Below are 23,301 nucleotides of genomic sequence, written 5' to 3' on the forward strand. Positions count from 1 at the left end.
GGACATATTGTATTATTTTCTTCTAAATCTAGTGGCTGCGGGCTCAGATGAATGTTGTTCTGAAGTGTCCATGAAAAAAAAAAGGGAACGCTATTGACAAAAAACAGGCCATAATAGCTGAAGGGCCCCTATTGCGTCATTTTGTAAAAGGAGATTGAGAAGAGGTTCCTGATGAAAATCAGTTTTGTTGAAAATGCCTATTTATAAAATGAAACCGCTTTTTTGAGACATACTTCAGCTATTCAGTTTCCTGTCTTCTGTCAAATCAGGTTCATGGTTCATGGTCAACCAGCTGAACATCTGCACCGAACATATCATCTGATGAAAACTGATAAAAAGTTATTGAGGATGAGCTTTGCTGAATGCCTCTGTGTTTTTTATCCTATGCCCTGTTTGTTTACGTTAAAGGAGTGCAGCTTTTAATTGTGTATGTTCACCAACCTTTGCTTCGATAAATAAAGGGTAAAAAGGTTTCAGTCTAACTGATGGCTCTTTCCTGCTCTTCGGGCTTGTTTGCATGCCATGAATCTAAAATGGCACAGCAGGACCCTGGCACACCGCCGGCCAATATGTCAGCCCTGTGGGGAGATTTAATCGGTGTCACTATGTCTAGAACGTGTGTGTGTGTCTTCTTGTTACCTTGATGACCAAACACTGCAGGTAGGAACAGATGCATTCGATACTGACTCCAAATGGGTGGGCGTGCAGGAAGGTTGAAATGATCCCTGGGGTTGAACAAATAGGTCAAACAGCCGTGTTAATTAAACCGTCAAAATGCAATGACAGACCTTGTCACAAACCTCCAGGGTTTTGAGTTTGTATTACTTGTCAAACATGACTTTCAACCATAGCTGGATATTTGAGACATCAGTTTGAGTTATTCTTCCTCTTGCTGAAAAATAAGGGAGGATGCAGAAGTGGCTTTTCTCAGAGCTCCCAACACTGTTAAGAGCCTCTTGTATATTGTGGCTCCAGATTAGAGGGAGTGTTAAATGACTGCTTTGATGCTGTTGTCTCTTATCAAAGCCATGTGTTACTGAAACTCTTTACAAGCTCACCCATACCATCTGCTTTCAACTCTCAGACAGGACCAGGAGAGCGATAATCCTCCACCTCTGATTGTTGTTCGAGCACCAGCAGGCCAATAGCAGCAACAAAAAGTTCTACGATAGCAGTGGGTAGTCTCACAATGATCTGACCTCAAGGTGCAGGTCTGCATGAGCTAAAGCTTAATATCTTATAAAGTCATACAATTATTATTACGATTTTTATGCTGAACCAGAATAAAATCCTCCTCAAGGCCCAATAACAAATGTTCAGCAGCCTTGTACTGGTCTGTGAGCTTCACCACCTCATTTGACATAGCTTTGATAATGTCTAATTGTACAGGAAACTGTGTGTGGCAGTAAGTTGGTTGGTTGAAAAGGAGCTGGGAAATTTCTCAGTGAACTGTAAAGGATGTTTACAAGAGACAGAAGGTGAAATATTTTACCATTTGCCTTCCCTGTTTTATGGCTGACCTGAACGCTTGTTTAATACCTATATGATTGTTTTACGACTTATGTTTCTTGACTTTTCAGTGATGTTGCCACATTTCTAGAGTTCAACAATTAACTATAGCTACCATTGATGAAGTCAATGTCATGTCCTTGGTAATATTTTTGGAAATTTAATGGGTTTAATGACATGCGATTGAGTTTAGATTCCACAGCTACAAACATAACAAACACCTTTTTAAAGATGAGTTTAACCTGAATATTTATTTATTTTTGCTATTTTTGGGCAAAAACCCCAATAACCCCCTCACGGTTGTATGCCTGTGCTAACCAGCCAAGTTGCAGGAAATGTGGTCACAATCTCCCCTTCCTGAGTTACAGATTGAATAATGGCCAGAAACACACAACTAACCCTGAGAAGGTCTCTGCAGCAATACAAACAAAGCCACTTTCATCTTGTACTATAGATCTTATACTTTTACTTCTCACTATTTTTGAAAGGAACAGTTCAGAGATTATACAAGTGTGTTCATCCACATTCACTCTGTGGCAGCAGAGAAAAGGCGAAGGGATTCAACCCTTTGTTTTCCGATGAAACATTTTCCTTCAGGAGACGAGTGTCCCTTTTTTCCTGCGGTGCTCACTTCAACTCAGCATCAAACAAGACGTCAAGAAGAGTAATTCTGACATAAGTAGGTGCCAGGATCTTTAACTGTGGCCCGTATCTGGCTCAGCAAACAGCCAGAGTGGGCATGAACAAAGGACAAGCACCATTGACTGCCTAACTACCTGTGAGCCAATCACACAGTCACTCCGCTATCAGACAGTGGACGCAGGTATTTCTTTTGCAGGGAAAACAACAGAACTGGACCCAAACAGACAGATACGAAAACTGCTCCGGCGCAATGTTGCATTTCCTTTTCACTCCTTAACACGACGCAACAAGTTTTATCCTTCATGATATGAGCCGGCAGATGTCCCTGACAATTAACGTGAAAATTCAGTGTGCCGGAAAACAAGCAGCAAAATAGGACAAAGCTTTGTTTACTTCTATAAATAATTTAGTCTATTATGCACGTGGGAGAAACATGTTGGCCATATTTTCCATTATCATAAAGTCACATTGTTATGTAATCTAATGAGTAAAGGGTTCTTTCTCCCTTCACGTCTTCCTGCTCTCTCACTCTAATGCCTATGTAATTATGCATAGTTATTACCTCAAAGCGATTGAAGAAAATCAGAAAAATTCAACTGTGGTAGAGGTGGCATTGATAGTGCATGTTGTACTTATGTTATACAAGTGATGGACTGCAAAAAGTGGAACACATTATGATATGATGCAATCCCATCCAACAGCTAAGTTGTCAGTACTCCTTTTGTGAAACTAAAGATGTTCAATTTCTGTTGAGACCATCATTTCTGAGGCCATAATTTTTGGCATGGTGGATTTCTTTATATTGTAAGGTGTTTGTGTTATTTTGTTCACCTTCTTAGTGTTTTGGGGATATTATTACATAATTGATTCTCTTCTTGATCTATGGTTTCAAAACAGTGGTGTAGTGTTTAGCTGAAATCAAAGAATAAAATATAACATAATTGTGTGTCAGCTCCACTTTCAACGCTAGAGATGAAATAGGCACAAATTAAATAACATGAAAGATAACGTGCATGTGGTTTTGTTCACCATGTAACAAAAACTTTAATAATTAATGATATCAGAGCAAGATCAAGGCAGAATGAATATCTATACCACACGGGTTGGTACAGATATTCCTAGAACCAAACCGCTAATAGCCGTACCTTACACCTGGGGCAATGTGCAAGCCAAGTGTGTAGTTTCACACCGACCCAGCTGTCATTTCCATGTTTCACATGTTGTTTAAATAGCAATAACATTTCTGCCCATCTGAGCGCCTATGGGTTTTTTGGTCTTAAAATGGGGTGCGGTCAGGCACATTGTTTGTGCGATTGACCAACAAGGTGCAAGGCGCTTTAGACTGTTGAGATAGAGCTCAGAATATATTACTATAAAAGAAAGAAAAAAGAGTTTTGCTAGAGTTCAAAGTCTTATAGTGAGTGAATAAAAGATAGAAATAGTCTGTCAGGACATCCATAGCTTTACTCCTGGAACATAAGATTGACTGCAGGATAAGTTGCTCAGCTTTGTTCTGCAGACTCTCAACTGAAAACGGCTCAACAGTGGTATTCACGTGTCCAGTTAACGGGTTTATGTGCTGTCAGAGTCGAGGTAGACTATTAGGGCTAAACCTGCTCAATCTTTCCAGAGCACCCTGGACTGGTGTATCAGCTAAATACCTAAAAGGTTAAGATGAATGTCTGTGTATGCAGCTTTCATGTGACTGATGTTTTATGCTTTGGCATATTGTGGATGTGTGGTCAAAAAGATTAACTTCCACTATGTAATGTAACACAGCACACCTACTAACAGTGTGTCCCTCTCAGAGTGAATCGGACTGGATCAATTCTTCTCTGGAAGACCCTCCTTCTCCTGACTGCAGGACACCACTGATGATTCTGTCACATCCTGTGGGAAAAAAGGCTTTTGTGTCAAACACTGAAAGACCCAAATAGAACTTCCATTAAACACTGCTGCTACTGAAAACTCTACAGTGGACTCTACACACGTACATATTTGAGGGTGTACATTAATTTTCTTGGACAATGCAAATGCACAAAAATGTATTAATAAGGATGAAAAGCATTTGCACTGTAAGCAGATGCAAAAATAGGAAATAAACACAAAATAATCAACATAAAAAGAAGGACAAGACAATGAGCAAAGGATGAAGGAGTGAGAGAATTAAATCAGCAGCTGGAGTTTTAACAAAGGGGCAGGAAAAAACAGGCGAGAAAGTGCTAACGATGCTTCTGATCAAGCTGTTGTTTACTGTGAGTCTGTGAGGACAGAAGAGGAAATTTGGATGAGTGTGTGTATGTGGCAGAAAAAGACATTAGGCCATACAAGGTGGCCTCCTCTCCCCAGTGACATCTAGATGAATCAGGACGCAGCGGCCTTGTCTTCAAGTTCTGACCTAATGCAAGAGTGTGCAGTTGCTGTATGTATTTGAGCGTGCACATTTACTGTATATGTATATGTATGTGTCTCTGTATGCTACGGCACAGGTTCTTCTTTTTCTAACCCAGTTGTGTCTGGGTGATTTATTCAGTGACAAGTGCAGTCCCTGTGAAGATTGTCCTGTAATGATGCGTCATGTCAGTGGAAAAATAAAGGAAGGAAAGCAGAGGAGAAAAAAGAAAAAGGGTTGGGATGGGGGTGGGAGACAAACATTTACCAGAGAAGTGAGGGCTCAGTTTTTTCCCCACTTACATTGACTTGATTAGCACTCTGCTCTCTCCCTCTGTCATCTTGCTTTAACATCTCCAACTGTAGTCAATTAGAAAAATGAGAGGAAACGTCAATGAGAAACAAGTCACCCACTAATGCAATCTGACACACCAAAACTCACTCTCCATCCCTCTATGACTCTCTCATACACACACACACACTGACACATACACAAAAACATGAACGGCATCAGCAGCGGATTGAACAAGGGCTTGTTTCAGACTTTTCTGTTTGGGAGACAAAGTCACATAAAGAAAAGCCAAATAGTTTATGTGAATATATGACTACACATCCCAGAATAGCAACGACAATCATTAGTCATTTGCTCTGTAGTGCTGCACGGAAAGTCACTGGTTTATTTAATCAAAGGTACATCCACAACACAGAACACATTCAAAGAATATCTTTTTAGTTGCATTTGAATGGAAACATGCTGGTTTCGACGACACTGTGACATACTGTTTAAAATGATTAAAGGAGCTTCTCTTTCATGGTTGAAGGCAGTTATAACATGACAACAGTAGTGACAGGTGTATGATGAAAGATGACATCTTGAGAGAGAATTTAAGAAGAGTATGGGACCGATATGGTATCTACATTATTCAACAGACCCACAGTATCGAGAAATGATGCAGTGCTGAAAGCTACAATCTTGCATGAATGTACAAAGTGAATGAATGTTTGCATGGTTTTATATGTGAAGTACTTCAACACTGACCCCTCCTGTCACAATGTATGAGGAGCCTAGGCCCTGTAACGTGGTGGTATCAGTCTTGGTGCATATACAGTATGTTAATGCTTTTATATAGCTACTGTATGACAAGAAGAAACTGCCTGGTTGCTGTAATTTTTCCTCTTCTGATGATGAAATAGAATGAAAGAATTGTGACCAAGATATACACTAAGCTGGACATTTTAAGTGAAAAAACAAAGTCCAAAAAGATGGTCTGCTCAAACGGTTCCATCTTGAGAAAAACAGTCGTCATAGGAGCAAACTTCAGGCACTCACACAGAGGAGCAGGAGTATATGGAGTTTTGATAAAAAAAAAAAAAAAAACATTATTAGTTACATATCTTATTCATGACAATTACTGTACAAAGCTAACCAGCTTTTCACATTGACACAAACATAAATGGTTTGATAACACCTGACAGGAAAATTAGCACCACCAGCTGTCTATCTCAAAGAACCAACTCTTAATATTTGCATAGAGGTGGTGAATGCAAACGTGCACCAACTCTTTTCCAACTCTTTTCTTTTGCAGATTTTCTCAAAATCTGTTTAAATTTGTGATTCATTTGAATGGAAACCTAGCTTATGTTATTCAGAGGTAACTTCTGAAAGATTTCACACAGATCTTCTCCTCTACACATGAGCTCCTGACGCTGGTTCTTTTTCACAAATAACAAACGATGAAAGTGCAGCACTGCTTCTTTGCCTACAGCAACTTATTTTCACTTATTGATATCTCTGTGGATATACTGTGATAAGCTGCCATAATGGCCTATCCAATTAATCATTCAGGCTTTAATTATATTGACTCTAATATACTGTAAATACAAGCATACTAATCTATGATTGTGAAAACTGTGCTTTATGAAGTTTGAGTTTCTATTCACCACACTCTTTGATACTGGTTGGAACCATGCTAACAGGGGACACTTTATCCTTGTTAGGGCGGACACATTTACAAGGACTGAAACAGATCAGGAGGATGCAAACACTTAACACTAAACATTTTCAGTAGTGGTGGTTGAGTCACATTTAGAAGACAGCAGAGTGATTTGCTGCAGTGTTCGCTGTGGTCTAAATCACTGGGGCGGTGCTGTATCTAGGGGCTGATGTGAGTGTGATGGTTGTGTTGGAGGCTGCATGCTGAAGCATTGTGTTTGTGTGTGTGTGTGTGTGTGTGTGTGTGTGTGTGTGTGTGTGTGTGTACACTGTACATGTGTAGTGGTGTTTCTGCTGGGGGCTCAGGTGCAGCTGCAGTTCCCTCCTGTAGAAATACTTCCTGGGAGAAGAGGCGTTGGGGGGTGTGACAAATCCTTAGCTCAACAAACTCCAGATGAAACAGAACATTGGCCAGTACTGTTCATGTTACTACACGTCAGCCTCTCACTAACAAGATCCATGGAAAGTTGCTGTTTTTTTTGTTTTTTTTCAAACCTTGCTGTTTCCACCAGATGAGCCCCTTCTTTTCTTGACAGTTAATTTCTCCTTTACAGACCCATCTCTCAGGTTTTCTGTGCCTATCTGTATTTGTCTTCGACACACAAGAATGGGAATAACAAACAAATAAAATCAGTGAATGAAGCTGCATTATTTAAATACTAAAAAGTATTCATTGCTTAAATAAAGATAGAGCTACATGCAACTGTTGTAACCTGCCTTATTTCCATCTGATTACCTGGTGAACTGACTTGTCTTTATTATAGCCACTGGCAGGGCTCACAAAAGGTCAGTCAAGCGAAGATACATTTAACAATTATGAACCCTTGAGGCGATAGCAGGGAAAAAAACACACCACATGCAAAAATAATGGTGTAAACCAACACTGTAGTCTGCGATAATGTGAAAGCATCTTAAGTCTAGGAGGAGGACAATGGTGGTGTTTTCTCCCGTTACATAAAAAGCTCATAGTTGGATGACTATCTCATGAGAAAGTCCAGGAATTGCCGGACATAAGGTGCTGTAATCTCTTTAATGTCACCTGATGACGATCTCCGCACTGAGGTTCAGATGATAAAGTATCTCTGCTGCTGTACAGCTCTGCTTGTATTGGGAGAAAATCCTCCTGAGACCAGGGAGAAATTAAGATGGAAGAAGTGAAGTGAAATCCTCTCCAGCAGAACACTGAAACAAGTCAAGACGTTAAACCCAAAATCTATTGTCTCTGTTGAAAGTCCCAATCTCAGAAAGACAAGCGTTTTTTCCTCTATAGTTGCAGTCTATAACCCAGTGGTAGTAAATAAATAATAAACAATAAATGAACTACCATCAGATGTAATATAAATATTGATGATGCTTCATTATATGGGTACTCAGTTCTTGGTAATTTCCATGGGAGTTTTTGGTAAAGAACAGTGTCATTTGGTGCTAATTATTGGGCAATCTTTTGTCAATTTAAACCCATTATTCATTTAATACTCTAAGCTTACTGTGCTTATACAATACGATTATGTTGTGCATTGAATCTCTAGAAGAATATTCTTTAGGTTACACTAGCAGGTAATTGGGACTAATTAATTGTAAGTGAAACAATTAAGCACTGTCTATGTTCAGAGTATCCATAGTAGGAGAAAAAATGGTAGCCATGCTGAATGGGCCTAGAGTAAAGGAGCTCCTTGCACAACTAGTAGATGAGGACGCGCTCCTCTCGGGACCAACATCAGTCTCCAACAAAACAACAGCTGACCTACTAGAGAAACTTGCTCTGTAGTAGAAGTCCTGCTGAATATGCAGCCATCTTCATCACCAGCACAGGGCTATTGTGGACAGTATAGAAGCACTTCTGGACGGTAACATTAAAGCAGCCGTACAGTGAACCTTGCAACGAAAATATGTTGCAAATCAAGTCAGCATGGTTGTACTGCAAATGTATTCTGAGAATGAAAGGGAGTCAATTGGCAGATTTCCTGCTCTTTTATTAGGTACTCTAGCACCCTATTGTGCCAGGAGTGCATAGACCTGTCTTACGGCGTTGTGGGCACCAAAGCAAATACAATGGATAACACACACAGTTCAAATATCTGCAGCTCTGTGACTGACCATTGGCTCACAGCAGACTAACGTGAACAGCTCTGTGGATCAGAAAGATGACCTGGGAGCAGAGAACAAACCACCAGAGTCATCAGGCAGTACTTGACAGGTCCATTTTATTATTATCACTATCCAATTACATAGCTGATTGAACCTGGAGCTCATTCTCATGTCAGCCATGAGCCAAATTCAGCTAGAAAGAAATGAACACATAAGAAGTCATTGAGATCACCTGCACTTGGGTAAGATTTTTGTTGTATTCCGGTAGGTCATCTCACCTGCAATGAAATGGTATCTTTGTAGTATCATGAAAAATGTTCCTGTCTCTCATGAAGCAGAAGAGAACTTCATTTCAGTATTATTTCCCCCTAAGGTTCAGGACAGTTTGGCCTCTTCACAGCGCACACCAACCAAGTGCTTCACAAACGTACAAACTGTACATTTTTGTTGCTCAGTATTACCACAGGTTTTTGCTGGCAGTCTATGAGCAGCCTCATTAGAGTTGTTTAATGCGAACATTTAACAAAGGAGGTCACATGCTTTTTGATTCTCATTCCAGCTTCAAAACTGGTCAGAAATAATCAGTTACCTTCTGGTCTGGCTTTTCTAAAATCCTCCTACTGCTGACTCCCAATAACCAGGAAGAAAATGGTTTGTCCCATTTCATATTTTATCATCTAACATCAATATACACTTTTACATGATCTAAATGGAGGAGATGGCTGTGATGGCAGCGAATACACCGGGGTATTTTCCCCCGCTTGAGAACTACAGACTAAAAATTAATCTCATTTGGGTTTTAAAGTTTATTCAAGGATCTTGTGTGCCCTCAAACCTTCTACTGCAAATCACAGGGAGCAGTTCCAGTCAGTGTCTTAATTTGTGTAAGAAATTGCCTAAAATATAACCATTTGATTTTTTTCTTAAGAAACATTATGACTTCTTGGTTTAATTGTAATTCCCTCTCAACATTTCACTTGCTTAAAGTTATAACTCTTCAAGATATCAAACACTATTTTTGATACTTTTTATGTTCTGAATCTTCTCTGCAAAATCCATTCAGTGTATTTAACACATTTAACTTGTTCTTTATCAGGGACTTTAGGGCAAACTTCCACTCCATCTGACTGTGCTGGGTTGATTCAGGGACAAATCATTAGATGCCACTTTAATGCACCAAAATCTTCACTTAAAATGCTGAACCATTTCCCACTATGCAATATTCGTCACGCACTGAAACTCATTATGAAGTAATTTCTTTCTAACTAGACCACAAATGAGGCACATTCTTTGTAGGTTCAGTATTTCCATTTAAACACATGAACAAAGTTTTTCCTTGAGTTGTGTGTGTGTGTGTCTGTTTATCTCTGACCTGTTGTGTGTGTGTGGTCTGTAGGCTGCGCAGTCCTGACTTTAGGTGATGGATTTGGTTCTTGAGCTGCTGTTTGTCCTCCACACTCCTCTCGAGCTCTGCCTCCCGCTCCTTCAGCTCCTCTCTCGTTCTCAGAAGTTGCTAAACATAAAGAACAAGTTAGCAATTGATGATTGTGTCAGCTGGGTTACAACAGTGAGGCCCTGGTCTTGACTCTGCTGAATCAAAAGATAAAATTCTTATTGGGAAAAATCTCAAATAAGGGCTCCCTCTTCAGCTTCTTCTTTTAATGTGATGCTGAACAATTCATCAGTTACGGTTGTGCTGTGCCGTGTGAGTCAAGTGAGGTGAATACTTAGCGCTGGTCTGGAGACAGTGAGCTAGGAGTGATTCAGCCGGTCAGTACATAATGAGCTCCTCTGCATATCTGGGACCTCATTCACACCGAGTATTATAGATATGTTTTCTGCATATTCTGGCTAGATAATGAATGATCCAATTACAGCCTAATATTTTTACATTACAGAGGAGGTTGCAGAGGAAGTGTGTATATAGTGCAGGTAGCAAATAGCACAAATCTATCTGGCAACAAGATGGTGGCCTAGTGAGAAACTAGCTGTGCCTAAATCATGGCAAAATTACTAGAGCTGAAGAAGAAAGGGCAAAGCAAGGCAGGTTTAATGATATACATAGCATTATTTGAAATAAGAAAACATGCAAAAAATACCATAAAATATTGTTGTGCTGCCTTATCAGTAAATAAGTAAATTTTGCATACTAAAATGTTAACAATATCATGATGAACAAAGAGATCTTCTCACATTAACATTTTCTGTACCCATATAAAACACAGACTAAATTTGTGGGGTGTGTTTTTCAGAGCAGGTGCATCACAGAAAGCTTGAGGGCTGAGAAATGGAAGCGGCTCCTACTGAACACATTCACAGACGTAAGGCCAAAAGTGCAGCTTTAATTTAGCGTCTTGACTCAAAACACTGACACAAGAACAATGAGCAGCACTGGTGCACAGTTTGTTGTCATTTAAACTTGGTGTTGATGAGAGTATTGGCAAACACCAGAGGCAAACCTCCACATAGTACGCTTCCCGTTCCTCAGAGACTGAACCTCGTCACAGGGATAAACAGAAGATTGCTATTGCACTGCAGCTCTCTGATGTAGGCATGATGTTCAGTATGTGTGAACATGTAGCACTGGAAGAAACACAGATGAGCTCATCCAGCCTCTCATGGGCAAACATAATCTTACAAAAGTTAACATTTGAGCTTTCAGCATTGTTAAATTGAAATTATTTTCTTGACATAAACACTGTTTTTCTTCCCACCAATATGTTTTGGATGTATGCAGTGTGGTTAACTACAGTGACCTGTACACTTAATCATCTGGGGAAAAGGTTCTGGCAAAGAGAAGTTTATTTTAAAAGGGCATAAGTAGAGAGGCACTAGGGAATAGGCTTATACAAAGACAATTTAAATGCCTTTTAGGTTTCAAGGTGAACATCATTTCTCTCCTACAGATCATTCAAGTGGAGTCATGGAGGTGCAGACTGTAAATTTATCTGCTGACAAAACTTCAACCTTTCAAAGTGCAGAGAACTACTGAATTTCAAACTGGGGACATATGTAAATGTAAAGTAATGTTTTCCTTTAGGGCCTGGAGACACATTTCATAAAGGTAATTATTATGTACTTTATCAAATGAGAAGGATGTAGGGAAAGGTTCTGCTGCTGTGACAATACAATTGTATTTTCTATGACATCTCTTTGCTTAAGGGAGAGTAACTGCAAAGTGGGGCTATTTGGCAACACAGCAGGTGATCAGAAAAGTGGATTGCCGCCTGAGGAAGTGTTTTCTTTTTTCAAGTGACTTACTAAATGTTGCTGAGGGTAATATTCTATTAAATATGGCCTGAAGATGTGGCTCTCAAAGCTGGTCCCCAGGTCACAAAGACTTATTGTTTTTTGGTTTTTTTTTTTGCTATTTAAAGGGTCTCATTTCGCTCTAAATGCCAAACTCTATTGCTCAATCAAACAATAACAAATTGATCTACATCCTGGTCCCTGCACAAACACATACCTTCAGCTGCCAAACATTGGTTCAGATTAGAAGTGTCTGCAAAACATATGTAAGAGTTGCTGTAAAATGCTGCAAAGGATTCAGTATTAAAGATGCAATATATCCTCATATTCAACTACAGTAAGGAAACTGACTGAATGTTATGGACAGATCAGGTGACATAATGGTGGTGTGTGAATGTAAATACATGATTTACTGAAACAAAACAGCAGAATGACAAATCTGCACCGTAGCAGAGTGTGTGAAGCATCTGCAGCCAAAGCATCAAATGTCTCACCTGCATTATAAAAGGTGAATATAACCACAAGTCACTGTAGTCACAACATTACAGATCCCACCTTAAAATGACATGAGTTTAAAGCATAAATATAACTATAAAAGCACAGGGTGCATATGTCAGAGTTGTGGGAGTTAGAGTATGAATGTTCCTACTTTATCACAGAAGTAGAATGTATAAAATGACAGCTAAAGAAAACAGAAACCCCTGCAGGGGCAAAAAGAAGCATGAATTAACACAAAGGCTGCAACTGATAATTTTTCATTAGTGATTAACTTGGTGGTTATTTTAACTGTTAATCAATTATTTTGTGTAAAAAAACAAGAATATTTTTGTTTTGTCCGATTAACTAAAATCAAAAGATATTCAGTGTATTAACATAGGCCGACTATTTGACACAGAAAAGCAACAGTTAAGAAAGTTATAATATAATCAGTTCAAAAAGATATAAAACCCTCACAATGGAGAAACAGAAACGAGGAAATGTTTCACATTTCTGCTTGAAAAATGCCACTTTGTAAGGACAGTGGGTCAATGTAGGTTCAAACTTAAAGCCCTGACATAGTCATGCTCCACCCACACAGGTGTTTTCACTTGCCGAGTAGAGCTTTTCTCATGACTGAGTGTATACAAACTGTGCATCACTGACATCTCCATGACTTTCTTCTTAGCTTTGGTGAATCTGTTCCTGCTGATGCGTGAAGTTTGGTGACCACACATATTTCCCAGCACATCTAAGCCTTGCATCAACCCGAGCAGAGGACTAATCAGACAGAATGACTGAAAGCACCTGTGTGGGTGTCTAGGGTCTTTAAATACACCTTGAAGCCAGGTGTGCAGCATGAGCACTAATGATCCGTCCTACTTGCCTGAGAGGCTCCACCAAAAAACACACACACAATGAACAGAAATACTTATGGGCCACCACAATGTACCAAGTTTCACTGGCTTTCACATGCCATATATTTATTTATTTTTTTAAATATTACTTAAATTCTTTCCTTAGCATGACCGCAACTTTAACCCCCGAGATCTCTGAAATCCAATTTCAACAAACACTGAATTTGCCTGCCAAGAGAACATTTTCTTCCTTTCCCTATCTTGAAATTTTCAGACTAAGCTAATTTAAACTTTATCTTTGCAATGGGCTCAGTAACAAAGACTGTAAAACCATTCTATTTGCTTAACAGAAAAGTTCAAGAGGTCATTTATTCATCCTATAATAGCAACCTTTCTACTTCAGCTGTAGTTTTATGGTACACTTAAAAATGTGCCAATGTCAGATACACACTGATATCTCTGGAAACGTTGTGTCTTTACATGCAGGTAATTCTGCAATGGCACAGCCTTGATGATGATCTGTTATTTCTCAGATCAGTGAAGTACAGATTGATCTTATCTTACACTGAATCACACATTACTGTTCGCTACGGTAAGCCAATGCTGCAATGATTTACACAACAAAAATCCCTTCATGTCCTGTGAATGTCATGTACAGAACAAGAATACTCCTTTCAAGGCAATAATCATTTTTTTCATGCCTTGTTAAAGCACCTCCTGCATGATGTAAATGAGGCTTTTTTTGTTTTGCTGATAAGTAAATAATGTCCAAGTGAGATTCAGGCCTGATAATTTCATTTGTTTTCAATATATAATAATTTTTTTTTTTGTTTATTTTGTTTTGGATACATGCAATGTTGTGATATTCTCAAAACTGGACTCATGCAAGTGACGAAATGAAACAAGTGGTATTTGCTGCTTGATTTGTCCAATACTAAATGGTTAAGGTGGATATTTTTTGGAGCGTAGAGGTTGTGTCTGCATTGATTTTGTTTTACAAAATGATATCCACTTGATCTGCTTTCATACTTATCCAATCGTAAATAATGTTCTTGTGAAAATTAATGTATGTGTCAAAACAACTTGTGGCCTAAACTTGAAGTAAAGAACACATTTGCTGAGATGAAAGATTTTACAGTAAACCCAATGAATAAAAGTAACCTTTGATGTCTTTTCTTAACTTCTTTTAATGGTTTCCTTGAATCTCAGTTTGATGTATGAGATCTCAGTGTAACTCTAGTCTGCAGGTTTCTGTATTACACATTACCTTCTGCATGCCTTGCAGAGCCTGCTGTAGGAAGCTGAGCTGCTGTGAGTGCATGTTGTCCTCCTCGCTCCTGATTGGTTGGTTCTTGCCTTATTCCCGTTTGAGCAACTCCACCTCGTTCCTGTTGGCATCCAGCTGGCAGCACAGCGAGTCGTTCTCCTCCTTTAAGGATTCTGCAGATTCATACACAATGACACATCATTAGACTGCCTGAGAAAGAATCTTTCAAATTTCAGCTGTTTTAAGGAAAGCCAATTAAGGTTTGTAAAACTAATTCTAGAAAGTGCAAGTTTCAGTTTTATACGTATATTCATAAATGCTGGAAATAAGTCACATATCAAACCGAATTACACAAATAGGTGAAAGTTTCAGCAGTTCATGTCCAGAGTTTACACTGTAACTTAATTTATCACCCATCTTTCTTTTTCTTCCTTTACCTCATACACAAGCATCAAAAGTACTGTGAAACATTTCATAATGCTGCCGCAAAATTAATTTAGTTTAATCTCAATAACTGTGTAGAGTAGAGAAACCACCAAGAGACTTTTAGACAAAGAATCATTCTCCTCCTTTTACATTCCTGAACCAAATGCACTAGTATGAGAGCCTTTAAGAAATCATGTTCCCATGCAGGCACTGAAATACAATCCCTTTTGAAAAATGGCAAAAGTGCTTTTTATCTCTAAATAGGCTTTTGACTTCAATAGGATTCTTCTTTTTTCCTATCCTTTTTTTTTTGCTATTCACTTTCCTTAAGAAATTTAATTCATGCTGACCTCAGTGCAAATTAAAGCAGAACAAAGCCGATTTATTGATTTTTGATCTGAAATCCACTGCAAATATATTTACATATTTATTTATAATTTATATTTTTCAGCACACTCACAAACAGGTGCGTGAAAATCTAATGTAGTGCCAATTCTGAATTAATATACTACAATGGGCAAATGTTTGGCCTATACAGTGTGTGCAGGATATGTGATTGTGTGGATAAGATTATGCATCAAATGGTTAAATTAGAAGAATCTCAATAATTTTCAAACAGCACATTACACTCATCTGGCTACTACCTATTAATAATCATGTCTGCTTCAGTTAATCATTTAATAACTGAATGGAAGTTAGATTAACTATTGACTCTGAACCCCTGTGTTTAAACACTCTTTACAAAGCCTCAGACCACTCTGGATTAAACAGACAGAGCATCATGAGTCGGTGCTCTTGTGAACAGGCTTGTGTCAAGAGCTACAGCTGAAATCAAAATTATTACATTGGCTACAGTCGGAGCTCACCACCTGCTGCTTGAATCAAATCAGTTGTTTTGTGATCACACAGTCTTCCACAGTTCATTTAATGGCTTGACAGCGCCCTGCTTCCCGCCTGTGTTGTTTAAATACAACTAAACTATGGGAGCAAATCTGTTTTATAGGGATATATTAATGTCAACTGGATTATGTTTTATAGTAACGTACAGAGGAAATGTTATTAAGTAATGTATTTAGCAAATTGCAAAAATGTTGATACTGAACGTATCAGTCAACAGATTTCAATCATTTTCCACCAAATTACCTGATCGTGCCGTGCAATATCTGCTGGTACTGAATACTATATGATTCATTTTTCTCATGGTTATATTTAGGCACTCACAGCACTTGGTTGAGGTCAGGGAAATATCAAGGTCTGTTTAATACAGAAAAAGTTCACAGTTACACAGACACAGCATGTTTTTATTAACATTTAGCTGAAGCAAAGATCTTTCCTAACCTTAACCCAAAGTGCCTTTGTTGCCAACAACAGACAGGTATATGAACCCCCAGTCTCTGGTGTGACAGTCGTGCAGGGAGCATACATATGCTTGACTTTGACACCAGGATGCAGTGTTTAGTATGCTCACCCTCCATCCTGACCACCTCCCTGCGACTCCGGTGCAGTACATACAAAGTACAGGGTTCCCACTCTTTTCAAGAAATTCGGATTTAAAATAAATGCAGACTATACTTGGCTATACTTATCTATGAAATCATCTCTTACAGGCTTAATTATGTAATTGTGACAAATTGATAGCAAGAACTTTGTCACAAGCAAGTGCTATGTAAATAAAATTTTAACATTATTATTATCATTAATTTATAACCTGGCTCACTGGTTTACTTATGAATTATATTAACCATTGTTGCCTGAACACCAGTAACACAAATGGTAGTCTACAATTTTCCCGACCCAATCTAGACTGAACTTTACAGCTAAATGTATAATTCAAAGTTATATTTGCTAAGATTATTTCCTGCCGCTGGGTCTTATCAGTTTATCACACTTTACTAATACTAGGAAGTGAAGTCTTCAACGAGATAATCCCATCCAATGCGAGCTTTTGCTACAAAAGTTCAATATTTCAAGTCATATTATGGTCTGTTTTTATCTGATCAACACAGCATTGGGTTTAAAGTGACGCTACCAAAGATGCTAGCAAAGTAAAAAGTGCTGTTCGCGAGTATTTAGCTGGAGCTTGATTAACATACAGCTGGGCTCCCATTCATTGTATTGATCCCGGCCTCTCACAAATTATTATCCAACTCTCAGTAATGAACCAACACACATGTGAAACCTTTGCGCCAGGCCAGAGTTGAATCACAAACCTTAAACCTTTAGCTAAAGACCAAACAAGCTAGCAAGCAAGTCAACTATAGCAACCGAACCAAACATGCTAACGAATTATTCAACAGTGTAAAACAAGTTAGGAAAGAACACGTTAATCTATAAAACGTTATAAAAAAAATTATCACAGTTAGCAGCCAAACGTGACTTACGTACATTTAAAGGATAATGTAACTTACATTATTTAGCGTTTCGGCCACTGAAGTTGTAAATCATCCAACCTGCGCAGGTGATGTGATTTCAGGGTGCGTTCACAGCATGGCCAAATTAAATTCTAAGCCTCTGTGGTCCATGAACTAGCCTACTATTTCAACGTCAACGTGATCCTGAATATAACTTTCGCAGAAAATTGGAGAACGTTGAAATTATTTTCGAGGACAACACAATATCTAAATGTTCTCCATGACTGGAAAACTGGTCAACTGTTTTCCAGGTTTTCCAAGTCGCGTGGGAACCCTGAAGTAGCCTTCATCTACTGAGAAAGAAACTTGTTTCTGAGCATAATCGAGGCTAAAATTATGTTTTTCACTTGGAAAACAATTTAATATTATATCAACGTAATTAAGAGGAAACAATGTCATCTTTAGTTTTATTAATAACTTAAAGTCTAAAACTGTTTTTTATTCCTCCATGGTAAAGTATGTTTCCCTCTCTTACACCACTGGCAACAGCCATTTTAACATCCTTTCTTGCTTTCACTCCTACCACTTTTACATTTCAAACACCTATTAGATATTGAAGCTTCCTCTTCATGTGCCTCTTTGATGCATCTTTTCATTTGTATTTTCTGTTTTCACACAGCCCTTAAATCAGCAAAAGAAAGAAGATGCACAGTTTGTATTCATTAATGCATATTTCATGAACCCAAAGTTTCTTTATTTTGAGGTCAATTTAAACTAGAACAAAAGTAAAAACAATCTGAGAACAGTTGTGTGAGTAAGTGTCATTCTATGCAGCACTGCAATAAAGTAAACTATAAAATACACTGCAAACAATAGTTGATTCCTTCAGATGGTGTAGAGAGGGATGTAACAACATCATTCAGGTTTTCTATTATGAATCAAATTATTTTCACTGTGAGCATGCTGTTACAATGATTGTCAGTCAAATCAGAAATACACCCAGTAATAAGATGTCTAACATTTCATCCAGAATGATACCAATTATACTGAAGCCTGTATGGAAGATGATGGTGAAATGATGGTAGATAGTAACAATATCCTAAACTGTCCAATTTCACAACCTACAATTAATCTGAATCACAAGATGTCAGAGCAGTGTATTTCAAACACACATTTAAAAGATACTCATATAGAGATGGATATGTAGACCCCTGCTTGTGTGCAAGTGTGTGAGTGTGTGTGTGTGTGTGTGTGTGTGTGTGTGTATATTTGTTTGTTTTCTCCCAGCAGTGTCCAGCGAGGCGTAGAAGGGCAAGGATACTACTGATTATCAAGTCTTATTAACTTGCTGCCCAGGGAGAGCCAACAGTTTGGTCTGATTCTGTGCAATTTCCCCAGTATTTGCCCTGAATTTCCCCAGTGAGAGTAAGAAACACATGCACCTTCCTGTATACAGGCACACACATATAGAGACACACACACACACACACCCGCACACTAGGAGGACAGTGTATTCTCTCATTAATCTGTGTGTTGTGACAGAAAACCCTCAGCCATATCTTTAGATTTCTTGTCTCTCTGCTTGTGTTTCTGTGTATATTGTGTTCTGCAAACCCAGCTGCATAATTTATCACATTTATAAAATTCTACACTCCATATTTTTATCAGAGCAAGCATCAGCAATACTTGTATTATTCCCGGTTTAATTTAAAAAAATTTTGGTTCCATATCAGATTCATCAGTTCAGAGATTCACTGTAGTAATAATAACATAGTCTTTCCCAATATGAAACCTAAAGGGCATGACTTTCCTTTAGAAAATAGAGCTCAAAAGATTAGCTCTATTTCCTGTTCTGCACAGCTTATTTATCTTGTATCGTGTTACCTTTTTCTAATATCAGATTACAGGTTCCTTGCAGAGGTAATGCGTGCGCGTGCATGTGTGTGTGTGTGTGTGTGTTTGTGTGTGCGGTTTAGGATTCAATGGTTTTTCGTGTTTCCCAGGGGCAACTTTGTGACAAACAGTTGTAATGCAATTTTTGTGCAACCAATTTGATTGACCTTACTTTTTTCTATAATCTGCTACTACTACTTCATGATTTCCTACATTCTCCTCCAGAGAGAGGAACCAAGCACTGTACCTACACCCCCACCCTCTATGACCACATCAACACTATAAACCCCTAAATGCAGCTGAGGCAGAAGTGTGGCCAATACATACAACAGTAGTGGTGTAAGATCTCATTTTGCCATCTCCAATAAAAAAAGAATAAATTAATAAATCTGTGATGTACAGAGTTTATTAAAAGCCAAAGCCCTTTCTAAACTGGTTACAACATACTGCCTCTAATTGTGTTTTCACATATTACTTTAACACATTAAAACATGCAATTGAGTGTGGTGTTGATGGCCAATACGGTCACATAATTCACAGTCAAATAAATGAGAGTGTTAGGGACAGTGAAAACAGGAAAATACGATGATGGTGTAGCAAGGATTCTGATCACAGCTCAGCTTGCTATTTGTGGGGTTCTCAGATCATAAAATTGGGAGTAGTCTCCAGCAGTTGCAGGATGATTGATGTCTACCAGTGCACTGTTATTAGCTTGTTAACACAAAGTATTGTCTCACTCAAAAATAACAACACTGAAAGAGTTATTATTGATGCTGCTTTGGATATAAAATGTCTTAACTGAAATGTCTTTTGTAGGCTGTACAGAATATGCACACCTTTTAACTACCCATTTCCAAAATATGTCCAGCACATGTGCAGTACAGTATCAGTGTTAGCCCAAATATCTTTGCTGTTGGTAGCAGAGGAGTCCATGTCATCATCTGACATCTCCATCTTCTCCTCTCCCCTAATGCCCATCAGCTGCATTGTGCATGTTTCTAATTTCCTGATAAACACAAGACACACACACCAGTCAAATATCTACACAGTGAGTTTCATGTACAGAAAACAATTAGACTTTTTTCACCCCAAAACAAGTGCAAACCTATGCACAAACACGCACACACGCATTCATCACAAGGTCACAAGGAGCCACACATGCAGACATATAATCTTTAATTGTACACTCACATCTGGACTGGGTGGAGTGAATGACACCATCTCTCTCTCTCTCACACACACACACACACGCATTTATTCATGCTGTCAGAAATGGGAAGTGAAAAGAGGGTGACGTGTCACCTGTAAACTTCAGCTACCAAGGAATTGACAATATGGACACCTGCAGGGATTGTTTGGTTTGATCATGAGTACAAAGAATAACAACTGCTGCTTGAGATGCAAAACTGTCTTTATGTCTCTTCCACACTACCTTGTCAGATGTCACCAGTCAAGTGTGTACATTTTTTGTATTTTGAGGTTATTATGATATATGCTATTAAAAATATTTAGTATACACTTCAAGCCCACATTAAAAAGGATTTATAACACACAATCTGTGACTTCTATTAAAGGGTAACTTAAAGTAAAGTGATGTCAAGTATTCTTAAGATCTTGGTAAAGACAACATGTGAGGGTTTACATTTCTCTTACTCACTTACTAATCTTTGCTTTGCTATGGTTGAGAAAGGTAAAGGACTTTAACAAAATATTTTGCTTACATACACAGAGGAGAATGATTTTATGGTGACACATTAGTGTAGATATATCAAACTACACAAATGATTCTCATATTTGTCTCATCCCTCCTCTTCTTTTTAACCTTTTTGGAGACAAAACACAAAGCTACAGCCATAGGCAAGTGTAATTGCCTGTGGCTGAGAAATTATGTGGTAAAGTGACTTTCTTTGGCACTCTAAGGAGGACAAAATAATTTCAAGTTACATGAAAATACTTCGACCTTCATTCTGGACACTTTTAGTCTGGTACAGTTCGACCTGCAGAGAGATAATATTGTCCTGTCAGCCTCTTACCTTGCTGTTATTGCCTGGTAAACACACGCACATGCACACACACGTACGCACGCGCACACACACACACACACACACACACACAAATGAGCTCTATTATCACATTGGAAGGCACAAGGCCTTTCCTCTCTGTTTAATGCAGTGTGAAAGTATATAACAGATAAAAGACAGTGGGATTAAAACAGGCTGTTGAGCATGTTAAAGAACTAAAGATCAAAGAGCAGCATATTCCATTGTGAATCCAACGTCTTGCTGTTAACACGGAGAACACCCTCAAATGCCATCATAGAATGTTTCAAGGTAGTCGCCATGAATAAAACATAAAAAAAAAACTACTTGTTACATACGTGACTTACAATGACAATGAAAAATACATCACAATTGAGACAACCAAAGAAAAGAAGAATAACAACACAGAAGGACTGCATGCAATAACTGCAGTTGCTTTGGTAGTTGCATCTCAACATTTGTTTTCCTCAACCATCTACTTTTCAATTTTGTTACTTCAATTTCCTGTGCCATGTCAAAGGGGAGGAAAACCTGGTGTCCCTTAAGAGACATAACAGATTTCACCTTAGTGAGAGAAAGAGACGTGACATTGTGTCTGTGCAGATGATTTCCTCTGCAGTAGAAGCCTGTACACTAATATAATACTAAAATTATGTTTTTTAGCCCATCGAGTCTTACACGAAATGTTGTTTTATTCATGATAAGATAATCCTTTTTGCCTTACATACCACGTTTTATGATCTGTTTTATGAATGTCATTTTTGGGGGATTTGCCAAAACAACTGGTGCTGTCATGTTTTAAGTTTCAGTTAGGTGCTTTGAGCTAAATGCTAATATCAGCATGCTAACATGCTCACAAGGACAATGCTAAGATGCTGATGTTTTGCAGGTATAATGATAACCATGTTCATCATCTTAGTTTAAAGTAACAGCATGCTAACATTTGCTAATTAGCACTAAACACAAAAGTACAGCTGAGGATATATGGGGATGTCATTGTCATGTCGGATCAAAATTCTGACATGATAAGGGCACTAGATGAGAAGACAAAGGATCACCAGAGTTATTTCTGGAGCCTGTGACTGTGTGTACCAAGTTTCATGGCAAATGATCCAATAGTTGTTGAGATATATCAGTCAAGTCAAAAGCGGTGGACGGAAATATTATCTGTAAGAATGGTCAGACTCTGATTCACAGTACTCCTTTAATCATGAGCTTTCACATTATTGTTTTCCTCATATATAATGCATACTCTTTGCTTTTTTAATCTTTGGAAAATGTTATTGAGCATAAAAGTGCCTTACAAAAACTTTAAATGTACTGTATTTAAAGGAGCCATTTGTGAGTTTTGCTATTGTTACATAACCAATGTTAGCATTAACAGCTGTTTACTTACTAGTCTTGGCAAGAGCTTCAGCCAGTTATTACGCCTTCTGAACAGAGCTACTTCTTCATGACAGACTCGACGATACGGTGACTCAGTGTCGGAAATTGACGACAGTCCCACTGGGCTGAGGCTAGCTGGTTAGCATGCTAACTTCATTAGATGAAAAGCAGTGCTAGAAATAGAAGCAAAACAAGAGGTTTGCTTTTCAGTGCTGGAGACCACCTTTGGTGGGTAAAGGAATTTAGTTTAATACTAAATATGCAACTTCTTCCTCTAGACTGGAAAGTAAATAGCAAAACTTACAAATCGCTCCTTCAATTTGTTGTATAACCAACAGATACCATAATGTACACAACACCCAGCCTGACTGAAGCATCGTGAATCATTCAGGAGCTTATTTGGAGTGTGAACATACATTCACCCTATGAGCTACCACCTCTGATACAAAGGCTGCTGCCATTACACTTGGGAGTTAATAGCAATATGTAGAGGCATGGTGCTCCGCCTAACAGCAAATCAATATTCGTAGGTTAAAGTATAAAGTGTGATTAATGTATCAAGACTCTAATGTGGACAGCTCCCAGCAGCAGTTCTAAATGCTTGCCTAGATCTATTTCTGGAAAGTTATTAGCATTTTCATAGGTCTGCAGGGGATGGCGCAGAATGAACGCTATTCTCTTTTGATACTGTACATGAATATTCACAAAGAATAGGGCCTCATTGACATTCAAC

The 23,301-nt window shown here is 38.4% G+C and overlaps 1 pseudogene; it reads right to left on the reverse strand.

Annotated features, from left to right (window-relative positions):
* Positions 1-639: 639 nt before the first annotated feature.
* Positions 640-23,301, reverse strand: part of LOC130173970 (ecto-NOX disulfide-thiol exchanger 2-like) — a 160,370-nt pseudogene continuing 137,708 nt past the window's right edge.

Source organism: Seriola aureovittata, chromosome 8 (genome assembly GCF_021018895.1).
Source record: "Seriola aureovittata isolate HTS-2021-v1 ecotype China chromosome 8, ASM2101889v1, whole genome shotgun sequence".
Classification (NCBI taxonomy): Eukaryota; Metazoa; Chordata; class Actinopteri; order Carangiformes; family Carangidae; genus Seriola; species Seriola aureovittata.